The following is a 14,136-nucleotide window of genomic DNA, read 5'->3' as shown; positions in this document are numbered from 1 at the left end:
GAGTCCAGCCACTATCCATGCCTTTGTCAGCGAGACAGTATTGGCTCCCGTAAGCCTTTCTTTTTCTGAGAGCTGGAAAATAAAGCAAAGTTTGTCTTAGGAAACTGTGTACCAGATGTAGAATGTTTAATTTCCAGTGAGATCAGAAAATGGACAGAGCTGAAGAGGCCATGGATTGCTAACCCATTGCTCTGCAAAATATCTGATTAGAGAGAAGCTGACTGAATTCTGATATTCCTTTTAGAAACTGATCTTCCTTAATAAACAACAAAAAGAAAACAAGCCAAACAAGAACCAGTTTTAATCAAAGCAGCAGCATGAAAGATCAGCAAGAAGCTGGCTGATCCCTAGAGAAAGGGAAACATATTCATTTTCTCCTCTCGTCATATGCTCCTGGGAGTATTGCTCTATGCAATATATAAAAGAGATTATATTTCAGAAGATATGTTTTAAATTATACATTTCCACGCATGGTATTAATATGTAGTGCAATTTTATCCGATTTTAATACTTTAATGTTAGCTTCCATTCTTTGCACAGTAAGTAAATGAAAAGATGCACATGAAATCTCGATTTAATTAGATAGGACACGCTAGCACTTACTGACTGATATAAGTAGAATACATTAAATACAAGCATTGTGTAGTACTTTTCTGTCCTGTGATGATGTACAGCAACACAACGAAGTTTCGTTTAATGCCGACAGCCAAAACCCAGCCATTTGAGTTTTCTTAATAATACAAAGTTTTGTAGAAGGTAGATGTGGTATTGAGTATTGATATTTTCTCCTTTTTTTTTTTTCTTGCTGAGATTATTCACTAGATTCATATAGCTTTCAAAAGCATTTATTTCTATCAATACTATATTTTTGTCCTTTCATTAATTCTACTGGTATCAACCAAAAGAAAGTCCTGCATGATTCTCCATAACTAAGGCTTGGTGCTATTTCTGGAACTTTCTTTACCCAAAAAGTGTTATAATTATGCCACATACAAATGTACCAGATGTAAGGACTAAAAGGAGGATGGAGCAGGCTCTAGTGACAGGTAGTCACTCAGTTCCCCCATGCAAAATCACAGCACTAGGGTGGCTTTCACTCCAGCAGTAGCACTGCTTTCAGAGCCCATTCATTCTGGCCAAAAAACACATGTTGCTTAAGCCTTACTTTTTGCTGCTGTGTTATAGCCGCTGGTGACCAACAAAACCAGAGTGAGTAATCCGTTGTGGTTTATCTGTTTGTCTTCTCTCTGGGGTACTTTTCTAGCCCTTTCATTACAGTGACATCTGAGCACCATGTTGCCTTTAATGTCTCAGCAGCTTCAAAGCCATACCTGTAGTTGCAGCTGCAGCAGGACACCTAAAGCACCACCATGGCACATAGAGATCTTCAAAGAGGGTTAAAGCAGATGCTGAAAGCCCAGAGGTCAGCATGAGCTCACTCAACCACCTTCTTGGGTAAGTTTTGCACACTATTTGTATCTATCTGTAGCGCCATGCTTGGACTGTGGTGGGTACCCAGTACTGTTCTGGTGGATGTGGCCCTTCAGCTCACCATAGCCACTTTTCCAAGTTTGTGAGGGTGAACACCATTATGGTAACCAGAAGCCTTGCATCCACACTGCTTTATTTATGACAGCACTACAGGACATTCGGAAGACAAGTGTCTTATTGTCCCACATTTCATCAAGACAAGAAACAGGATGGTGACCAGTGCTGGTAATTCCACATACTTCTCTCTGTCTTGTTTTTTCTCGGTTGCTAGTTGCCTTTAGACAAAAAGCTTTCTACACCACAACTTGTTATACACCATGCACATAGAAAATTGTTGGTCAATCTCAAAAGTTCTTTTATTTTATACGAGAAGAATCAAAATAAATCCATATCCATTAAATTCCTCTGTATCTCGAGAGGTCTGATTTCCAGTAGCTCCTTCTACTTCCATGTGGCTCTTTGATTTTCCCTCACAACAGAACCTTTCTTATGCTCAGGAAACCTTTGTATGTTTATTCATAGCTGCCTACATCAATTCTTGACTTGTTATTTATGCTATCTATGATAATGCTTATTTCATCTTAAAATACTGCAGTGAATTTTTCTTGATTTTATGTTAAAGGTTACTTTGGCAATGGCTAATAAAACACATGGAGCATTATTTGTATTTACTTACACAGCTTCAGCATCCAGATCAACATCATCACTTCTAAAAAGTATTATCCTCTAAGGATCATTTTGAAAGTGAATGTCACATCTCATTTTACTTTGACATGTAAATACATTTCAGGCCGTCTTTCTAAGCCCTTCTAGCACATCCGTCACACCAGAAGTGTGCTGATGCCAATGATTCAAAAGTTACAACAGCAGTTAACAAGCAGTGTGCTAATTAATGGCTCAAGCAGAAAGTTATGAGTGATTTTTCCAGACACTTCACTCAAAAGTGATTGTGAAGGAAATGCCTTTTTAGGATTTTTTATATAATGTCACACTAAATGAACCAGAAAGAAACAATATAGAAAATATATAGCTTGGAATTTATGAGAACATTTTACAACTGTTAAAGATCACATTTAAAGGTCTAGATTTTAAATGGAGCTGAGGGACCTTTGAAAACAGATTTACCAGCAAGATCATCTTTGAAAATGGAAAGGAAGAAAACTAGGCCCCAGACATCATTGTTAGGAATATAACAAAGCACAGAATTGCTAGACAAGGGAGGAAGAAAGGATGCTAAAATTTGAAGAAATATTTATGCAGATCATATTTATTCAAACCCAAGAGAAACGTTGAGGTCCAGTCACCAGCAAAATGAGAAATGTCATTTCAGCTGGCTTTAAAAAAAAGGTCTTTTGGACCAGTCATCCTCCCGCCTACTTAAAACGCCATTCACTAGCCTGGTTGGTGTCATGTTACTGCATCTCAGAAGATGTAAATCTTGTCCATCTCGTGAGAAAACAGTTTCTGATGACATATCAAAGGAAATTCCTCATACATATTGAAACCATTTTACTTCTTTCAAGCAGTTTCAGTCGTATGATATACAGTACAGCATGAAAAGCATCTCCAAAAAAAGAAACCTATGAGAAAAAAAAATTTAAAGACAAAAGTTTACTTTTGGAAGCATCTTTTCTCCAATCTTTTCATCAATAAATTTGATTTCTGTGAAATACATATTACTTTTAAAAAGTAATTCGACTTTGAAAAGATTAAGTATAGACTTGGGTTTGAATTCTGTGGCAACATCTCTCTCAAAGGTTTTTTTCAAACTGACTTTATAGTAGAAACATCACCCTTATTGTGTGAAAATCAAGGTCCATGTTGCTTTAAGGGTTTAAATGAGGCAGTTAGTTCCCCAGCCCCTCCAAAAAGACAAACCCCAAATCATCTTTTGAAAGGGAGTACAAAAAAAATCCAACCATATTTTTTGGCAGGAAATTGAAGGCCAAGCTCTGTTAGTATCTGAAAATGTAAATCAAAAGCATAGTAACAGAAACAAAACTTGTTAACTGTATTCTTGATTATTTTTAGTTCAGTAGCCTTGGCCTCTTACCAGCCATGTCACGCTAAGTATGTGGCAGTAAATTAAGCAGGGTCAAATACACACTTGCCCTTCCCTGCTCTGTAAGTATTAGACTGTGGTCTATCAGGAGAGCCAGGGCCATTTGAAGAACAACATGTCACTATTGCACATTTGCAGGTGGTGGGAGGGGTAGTAGGAGAACACACCCTTTGCATTAAATAATCTAGTAATCTGCATCCGCGGTAGCAGCCCTATATGGGCAGGATCCCAAAGATGATTCAGAGAGGTTGTACACATTTGAGTCTTCATTTTAATTATTATTCCATGACTGAAAGTTATTTTGTTCTACCTTTGACTGAGAAAAGTCACACAGCCCAAACTGGGGAATGAGTTCTGATTCTGGGATTGAAAATTCATAGCTTTGTTTTGCTGCTAGCTGCAATGGGGAGTTCAGTCAGCTGGCAGCAGGTCTGGGCATTTTCCCTGGGCTCTGCTCTGGCTGTGCTGCCCAGGAAGGAGGACAGAGCAGGCCTCTGCCGCTTTCTGGGGTTGGTGTGGTGAGCAAAGTCTTGCTGTGAAGACTGTGAGCACCCTAGTGTGGCTATTGCCTTCAATGAAGCAGTGAAGGAATGAGGAAAGCTTTGCCAGATATTCCTCTTCTTGCACAGCACTGGGAGGGCGTGAAGGAAAGGTCAGTTTGCTCACTGCTAAGATAATTCTCTGCTTGAAACTTGAATACCCTTTGCCTTTGACAAAGACATTATAACTGAAGTTTTCACGAAATAAGCCTATTTCATGTGCATTGAAGAGCACCACTTCCTTCAAAGCTACAGGAAATGTATTCAGAACAGAACTGAAGATAATTAGAGGTGATGATAGTTTGCCACGTTTTTCTAAGACATTTTCAAGCCCTGTAAATACATAGTGTCTAACACTAATAACTTACTTATTTTTATATAACATTGAACTTGCCAACCATTTTTACTTATCGGTTGTTAAGAAAAACATTTAAGAACTAGAATCATCTCGTAAAATTTAAGCCTGGAGCGGATTTCACCGAAGTTAATCAGCCATGAAAAATAAGATATAGCTTGGGAAGGCTGCTAAAATCTTTTTGCAGCTGTAGTTTGTCCTAGCAGGCTGTGATCAGTTAAAATAGATACATCAATTAATCCTTTCTTAGAAATTAATAACCTATATGGTTTCATTAAAAAAAAAATAAAAGGGAATTGTTACAAAGGCAGAGAGAGGACTTACCTGCTGGGGAAATACTGGTCTGGTCTGCTAACCTTTCCTTCACCCTGCTTCCCTTGTCCCTGCCTGGCATGTGAGTGTGCCAGGTGGGAGGAAAGCAGAGCTGGGCACAGAGGGAGCTTAAAAGCTCCCTGCAGTTCTTCCAAATCCTGGGACCTCACTTTTTTCCATCTAAATAAATGATGCCAGAGAGAGTGAGAGGAAGGGTCAAGTTCTTCCTCCTTCCCTCCATAGTATTTTACCCCAGTGACTAGTTCATAAAATTATTCTGAGTTTCATCTAAATGCTACATGCCAAAAAATTCCATTAAGACTTGTAACAATGATGGAGGCTATAAAGGAAGGTACTTAAATAAGGCAACAAATGTGCTTCTTTGGATGTAGTTAATAAATAGGTATTAAAAAGTAAAATGAAAAAAATAATAGGGAAAGATTCTTTTCATCACTTAAGTCCCTCTAGCAGAGACAGTCAGTCTTTTATTACGAAAACTAGGAAAAAAGAAAAGCCTGCTTCAGTTTTGCAGAAATGTTCCTGCTGTGGAAATAGATATTCTCTGTGAATTCTATTGCAAACCAGAATGGTAAATATTTCATCTTTAAAATGGAATAAACCAGATCATCAATAGTACAAAACAGTAAATTGCCAAAAACTAGCACTGGCTGAAGATGTTTTATTAGTGTACTGCTGATTTTGGCAGAGTATCTTGTTATAGATCAGAATTCATACAGATCAGTCTAATCCCCAGAGAAGAAATCCACAAGGCAAATTTTCTTTTTTAGGTTTCTCATATGTATGTGTATAAATAATGATTTACATATTCAGATGTATCTATGCATACATAACATACATGGATGTGTATGTATATGTATGTGTGTATTTGTATATATAAATATATATATAATGGAGAAGAACTGAGATGTGGGAGAAAAGCATAGCTCTCAGTTATAGCATGCTTCAGCCTAACCTTGACTACTCATGTAAATTGGAAAGACCTGCAACCACCATGGGGGCAGGCTCTGTGGGAGGAAGAAAATGATTTAAAGAAAAAAAAGTGGGGAAAGATCTGCTAAATAAAATAAGTAGCAAGAAGAGAAAGACCAACAATAAAAAAGGCTATAAGGCTTGATCAGTTCTTTCTTGCATTTTGAAAAAGTCATTATGCTGGGAGGAGGGGGGTACACTGATTCCAGTGTGAGCATAATGCTACTTGCTGCCCAGAAAAGCGTGCGGTGCTGGTTGCTGGGTATTTGCTTTCTGTGCACCATGTAATGTTGGACTGGCCCATGGCTACCCAGGGATGAAGCTATGAAAATTCTGCTGACCTGCTTGCAGCATCAAATCTCTAGAGCTGGGAGGAACCAGGGGACAGATGCTGATCAAACGTAAGCCCCCTCCTAGGCTTTAGCTGCGTCATCACTGCTATGGGTGGGGAATCAGACCCAGATTCACATGGAATTAAAAACAGTGTAGTCAGTATATTCTACCCATTTAGTTTGCATACCATGTTCCAACACTATGCTTAAAAACAGTCTTGAAACACTTGTGTGTTTTACATCATATTTGATGTTGTCTTGTTTTGTTTTTTTTTTTTCTAACCTGGCACAATAGTAATCTGTATCAAGGAAAAAAAAATGCAAACCAGCAGTTGGCAAATTCAGGAGTCTGGCTTTTGTTACCATGTTAACACTGTGTCTTCATATGTTTTCTTTTAGAAGAACAAACTCTCTATATATGTTTTCCTATTTTAAATTAAGGTCATCTTGGAAATGCAAAACAAAGCAAAGAACAGAGAAATTAATAACCCAGTTATTTTTTTGGCAGGGTGAACTAATACAGTAAATTTTGTCATAAAGTTTTACTCAGTTTTATGTTGTATTCACAGTTTATTATTTTTTTACTTTCAGATTCCGCCTTTTTTCAAGACAGATACCTGGATAAACCAAAAAACAACCAGTTGTGTCTACATTCACTGTGCTGGACACTCATTCCAAATGTCATTTTCACTCACGTTGCTTGGTAAGATCATATACAACATGACATAAAAAGGTCACAGAACCGTCACTTCTATATTAAAATGAAATAGCCTATCATTTGCTGTTCTTCTTCACAATTTTCAGAACTTAATATCAGTAAACAAGTGGAATACAAATGGCATTTATAAATTCAGTCCATTTTGTTGTATCTAGAAAACAGCAATGGAACTTGGCACCTTCTGGGTGTTTTCTTGATAGCAGATATTTAGAAAAATATGTGACTACATGAAGAATTATTTATCAAACTAAACATGCTATCTATATGTAAAAACCCCTACCTGTTGCAGAGATTACTTTTATATACCCATTTTTCTCCTGTCTTGGTGGCATATTGTAGCACCTGAAGTGCTGATAAAAATGACTGTGTCCCGCTGACCACAGAATGGGAAATGTCAAATAGATTGAAATCTACAGATTAAAATAAAAATAATTACTAAACTTGCTACTGTCACTTATCCATATTTGCTTGACAACACAATGTCCCTATTAAATAGACAAATGTAATAGATAAATGTCTCTCTAGTCCAAAAAGAATGCCTTACATTGTAGCTGTCTATAAACACTAGCACTCCGTCTTATTGGGCAGATGCTATGAGATTAGGCACTGAACTTCCCTCATTACTTTTTTAGAAATCATATTAGCTGCTGCCTGTCAGCATCTAAATATCTATGGTCCATGTGAATACACATTCATGTATGCATGGTATTGTGTAGCATGCGAATGGGTGCAGTTCTTTAGTAAGTGGAAAATGAGAACTCACTCTCCAAACTAGACTAGTTTCCTGACCTGACACACAACTGAAAATCCCACCCAAAAGCAAAGGCAAAGGGCTGAACAGTCTTCACATTCTGTTTCCTTCCCATCACGTAACTTTCTCCTCCACCTATTTCCCTATCTCTTTCCATTCTTCAGTGTCATTTCCATGTTTTATATTCACAGCTATGAGGTATTCTCTGCCACTTACACCAACATCTGAAAGAATTATTAAACTTCTTTTTTATAGTCTTGCAACATTATGTGCCAGGTTTTTCAGCGCTCTGGGGGTGGAATAGTAAGTCCTTCACTCTGTGTGTACTGAGGTCCTTGTATTTGACTGCCAGCTTGGCTGTCACACTTTCTAGCTAATACAATCCTGTATTAACTAGCCTGTCTTCACAGCCATGAACTACAAATTCCTATTGAAAATATAATGTGCTCATACCCGTAGAGTCTCTCTGCATTGCCTTAAATCTCCCATCTTCTGCTGTTCTCTTTCATTTGCCTATCCAGGAATTCTTAATTTTATTTGCAAAGTCTGGCAGCTTTCACTTTCTTCTTCTCCCTAGATTCTCCTTTCTCTGCCTAAATCTCCAATATTTACCTGTTGTTACAAATAAATCTCTCTTTCTATTCCAAGTTTTATTTGCTCTTTGCTATCCTACTGGAGGAGATTATTTGTCCAGTAATCTCTCAACTACTAATTTTCACATCTTACTGGAATAAAATTTCAGACAGCTTTTGCCTTTATTTAAAAAATAACCTAACCTCTCTATCCCATCTAATTTCATAAACTGCTCTCTTACTTTCTAAAAGTCTGTCCTTTTGCAACTGAAGCTTACTATTTGCTGATGATGTTTATGCAAAATTAATATGTGAGCTCTCAATTTACATCACTTCTGCCATTATCAGTTTCAAACTAATCTCTTCACCAAAATTCATGGCTGAATGAAGAGTATTTTTTGCTTTATAAATGGTGAAGAAATCTTTCACCTGTTACAACTGGCAGTGACTGAATCATTTTGGTAATACTTGTTCTTCATTTGGGAAGTTGAAGTATCTCATGATGGTATACATCCCAGCAGTATTTCTCTCCCTAGTGATTTTTGTCTTTTTCAACCTTATGCCTTTCCAGTCTGTTTGAGCAAAGGAGACTCATAACAAGGTGAGGATTTAGGACAGATTCACCTTCAATACTAACAGAAATTTATCTACAGTAATTCTTAAAGGACTTTGGCTCCAGATAAATTCTCCAGCTTTCAACAGCGTCCCAAGCAGTGCATGCCATCAGCCCATGTGCTGGTCATGGCAATGGTTTGGCTGTCACTACAATATCTGACTCATCCTGCAGCAGAAACTCTAATTCCTATTTTACTCTCCCAGGTTTTTTTATCATTTTTTACCAATTATTTCAGTTATTTCTTTAAACCTAATTGTATGACATTACAGCTCATGGTCTCTGAATGCTGAACGTTAATGTTTTTATATTAGCAGGAATCCTTTGTTATCTTTCATGCAGTTGATGCATCTGTAGGCTGTGGCATTCTGAATATTTTCTGAGTCCTTGGAAAACCATTATGTGTTTTAAGAGGTGCAGAAGAGTTTTCTTGATTAAAGTACATACAATGAGAGATTCTGCTAGGTCAGGTCTCCATTATATGCTTCCTAATACTGTTCAAGTAAGGCAGATGAATGAGAGATGGGGACCTCTCTGATAATTCCAGAATTTCATGAGAGAAGAGTCTATGTTCTTGAATGAAAAAGACTAGATTTTTGGTACTAGACATTCCTCAGTATTTGTGCTTCTGGGTGCAGGCAATTTTTTCTCAACAAGCAGACAAATAGAATGAACACTTCACTGTTCCTCTGCCTGTGAAAGTGATATTCCTGTTGCTTCTATTTGCTGGCAACTATTGAGTTGGGAAATTAAATACTGGAATCTGGCAACTTACATCCATTAGAATTGGCAGCAAAACTTCCAGTCAGCTTAGCAGAGGCCAGACCTCCCCTTAAGAGTATGAGAGGGTTGTCTTGCGTTATAACATGTTTCCAGTTCTGCTGGTTTAAGGAAGAAGAAAAAGCCCAGCAGAAGAAAACTATGTCATTTACTGTGTCCACTGCCTGTCTGTGGAGTCAGAGCAATCAAACCTCAAGTATACAGTAGATACGAGATATCTAAAACTAGTTAAGAACTTATGAACATAAGCATCAATAAAATCAGTTTGGTCCAGATAAGGGACTAGTTTATTTAAGAGGCAGATTTGCCAGGACCATCTCCAGCCATTCTAAAAGTAGTCTGGCATTTAATAACTAAATTGTCTCTGTTTTATGACCTCTAGCTTACAATCACCTTGGTACTTGAGGCCTGAAAAACATGTCGTGGAAAGCCGCATAATTACAAGCCAGTGAATTTGATGGCCTTACCTTAAGAATCCTTAGAAAGTGAGAGAAAAATGGAATATAGATGAGGGTCTTTATTCTATACTGTTCTTTGAAGGAGATAAAAAGTATGTGATAGAGGAGATCCACTTGATATAATCTATTTGGCTTTCCAAAAGGCTCTGAAAAGCCTCCCTTACCAAAAGGAAAGAATTAGAGAGCTGAAAACAGAGAGTAGGAGTAGAGATTGAATCTTCCTGAAATAAATTAAAAAGCCCCAAAACTTTGAGGTGGGTGACTGGTCATTGAAATGACAGATAAAATTCAAAAAAATTAAGTGTGAAATTATATAGATGAGGGAAAGATAAATTATAATTTCATATATAACATGATGGGCTCTTAATTACTGCAGAATGCATCTTGCAGAGTAATACACAATCCATGAGATCATCAGCCTAGGGAGTAGAAAAATAAAGCCAAATGTCAGGGACCATCAAGAACAAGGTTAATAAAGAATAAATCCCACACACAAAAAAAGAACACACACAGACACCACACACACCAAAAAAAAAAAAAAAAACACACCACCAAAACCCCCAAAACCAAACAAACAAAACAACCAACAAAAAAAACTTTTTTAAAAAAACCAAACAAACCAGCTTTCTCTAGCCAATGTATTTTCCGATTCATCTTTGGTCTGTCCTACACATCTTCTTCTGGTCATTGCTTTTAACAGCATACTGGGAACTTTGGTCTTACCCAATATTTTTTAATGCTTTTACCAACATGCCTCAGTAAATTAAACAATTTCTTCAGTAAGAAGTATAAAAAACAGAGCTCCATAAATAATATATCTAAGCCTAATTACATCAGGCTTGTTTTTATTTCCCACGAGTATATTTTTTTCAATTTATTTAATTTTTTTAATTAATTAATTAATATTGGTTTTATTCCATCTTGTATCCTCTATATTTATGTGTACTTACATGCTTCTAGTGTGTCCTTCAAAACCATGATGTTGACAGCAAAGGAACATTAAATTAACTGAACTGAACTTGTCCAAACGTAATTTGACTGGCAGCTCACCTTAAATATTATTTTGCTCCCCATGTATCCTTTTGATTTTACAACAGAAATTTCCCTGAAGCAACACTTGCATTACGATGCTTTCCATGAGACAGGTTAATCACTAGTATTTTAATTAGTCTCTACTCAGCTTCAGAAGAGCATTGCAATAGAAGTAAAAAAAGTTATTTCTAGGTAAGTTAGTTATCCTCATCAGCTACTTTGGAAGAAATTTGCACAGCATAATATATTACATACCTCTTTTGAAAATATGCTAGGAACACCTTAATGTGAGTGACAAATAATTTAAATAAAGTTTGATAGGGGAAAGCTGTTAGCATATAATAACTCATAAAAATCACAATTTTTTAATTAGATGAGAATCACAGAGAAAATTGGGCTCCTTCAGATAGTGTCTTCCTCCTTCATATGCCAAGCTCAAAATTAAACAAATTGAAAAATTAGTATAAAATTAAGTCTCAGCCTAGAAAATTTCTTCATCACTTTCCTTTAGGTTGCCAAAGAATATTATCTGTATGATAATAAATCAGGGTCTACCTTGGCTCTTGCCAAGTTGTTCTCTATCTTCCCTTGGCCTTTGAGATGTACTTTTTTCTTTTGTGGAATTCTCAACGAGGCACAGATATTCTCTTATGCATCTATTTCCCTCTGCACTTGAACAAACTAGCTTTACCTTGTCAAGGCCCACATGCCTCAGGTTTATTTGCTGTCAGGTCAGTCCTTCAGCTCAGCAACTCTTCAGCTGCAGCATTCAGCTCTTTTGTCCTCTTCAAGTCCTTCCTCACCATCTCATTGGACAGCTACAATTTTTTAAGCATCAGAGAATATAGATTTCAAGGACAGAGAAGAGAATTTTACATTTTTCTCAATCCAGACCTTTAGATGTCATATGCACACTCTATATTCATCTCCAAAATATTCAAGTTTATCAACTTAGATGTGGTTTAAGAGGTACACACAGCACTTAGAGGACCCATTTCTTCAGCATAAATTGTAGCAATATCAGACTGCAAGTATGTGTACATCTGCTCAGCCTTATGTCTGTGACTGTGTCCTTTGGGTCTGCCATGATGCAGGGATGCCAGGGTGATGTCACCCAATTGCTATATCCTTAATCATGTCTATGCAGACTTAAGCACACATCAGAAAAGGAACAGAGATAAAAATCAAGCTGCAGATCTTTCAAATCTCAAGCCAGCCCTTTCTGCTGGGATTTAGACAAGTTCAATAACAAGGAACATAAATTAAAGAGGTCAGTAAACTAACCAGAGGTTGATCTCTAAGGTCATGTCTGAAGTGTGGTTAGAGATATTTTTGTGACTTGTTCTTACAAAGTAAGCAATGGAAATAATTACCAAACAAAAAAGAGAGGTCAGCACCTCCTACATGGCTGAACTTGAAAACAGTATTTCCCTGAAAAAGTAAAAATGCCATCCATGCTTATTGTTCTAATGTTTATTAAATGTAGTTTAATACATGCAAGCTTTCCTAACAGTTTCTCTTTAATAGGATTTTTGGAGATTTTTTTGTTCTCTTACATCTCTCTCAGTAGTCACTGTTACTAGACTGGTAAGATTTTGTAAGAGAGCTCAAGTCCACCCAAAGAGAAAGCCTTTGGGCTTCGGAAAGAGCAGTGAGTGCTAGCAAATGCTCTTATCTTGGTCTGCACCATTCTTTAGGTGGATTGTACAAGAGCAAACACAGATGAATGAGCTTGCCTATCCCAGACTGTTTTATTCCCAATTACTATGTTTAACTCAGCAATATGACTTCTCAACTTTATCTTCTCTGAATCTCAAGCTGAGAACAATATTTTTTAATAAAGTAATACATTTGTGGAACAGGGTTTAACATTCAGACAGAAGATTTTGATCATAGAGTGAATCTCTTACATTTCTCTGCTTCCCACCTTCTTTCCTTAGCACAGTAGGGCTTATTCTAGAATAGACAAGGTACTACTGTTTTGCAATTTTTTGTCAACATTTCGTGGTTCTTCTAAGTCTGTTATTTAGGGGCCTTTTCCATGGAATTTAGCCATTCCAATTACACTTTGTAATTTGCTCTGTTCAGGAAAGATTTTTAGTCACGCAAGTATCATAAAGGCAAAGAATACAGAAGACCAAAATAAATGCTTTTCCAAACAGCAAGATGTTTATATAGAAGGCTTACAGAAAAGTGATGTAATTATGGGAGGAATCCAAATATCCTGTAGGGCTCTACAGCCACATACAGCTTTAGTGAATAATGCTTCATGTTGTTCAGAATACCTATTCCAAAAACAAAAACACAACAAAACCCACATGAAAACTAGAAATCTTTGTCCTTCAATTTCTAAAATGTCACAGCTAAAATAAAATCTGAAGTATAAAACTCTCTAAATCTTCAGAAGAAAGTGTTGCTTCAGTGCTTTCATTGTAACATTTCAATGTGCTGGTACAAAAATTTCACTCTAGGCAAATGCTTATTTATTTTCATATATAAGTACTGCCCAAGTGTCATGGGCACAAAAGGGATAGGCATTGTGTATGCACTGAGCATGGTGTGCACAGATAATAAATGACAAGCCCAGCAAAAGAAATGGCAACTTAAGGGTCATTCAATCAACTAAATGCATATACTTTGTACTATTGAGGAATATCAAAAATTAAATCTTAAACAACTATTTTGGTTCTGTTCCATTTCTGTTAGCAGTAATGTAATTCAGAAGAGAACACCATGTAGTCAAGGGATTCATTGAAATACTGGCAATAGTTAGGGGCTCGGAGGATTGGATTTTTTGCCCTGTGGTAATAGGAACTACTCATTAAGAAATGCCAACTTTACTTCCATTTCAGGATATGGAATCCTCACACTTATGATTTTTCTGTTATCTATTTATTTCCTCTGTCATATTTATCATTTATGCACACCCATTTTCCAGGCCAGGAATGCTCTCTGGGGTGCGTAAAACCTACATCTCATGCACAATGGGACTCTAATTGAGTGGTGGACTGTTACTTCCCCGACACTCCAGTCTGCAGTATATATATGGCATTTCTAATTTTTGCCAGCTAAACCACATTTTATTTTTATGAGCAATTGATCAATAGGGATTGAAGTGCGCAATGAAATAT

Source organism: Psittacula echo, assembly GCF_963264785.1.
Source record: "Psittacula echo genome assembly, chromosome: 7".
Lineage (NCBI taxonomy): Eukaryota > Metazoa > Chordata > Aves > Psittaciformes > Psittacidae > Psittacula > Psittacula echo.
This window is presented reverse-complemented; position numbering follows the sequence as displayed.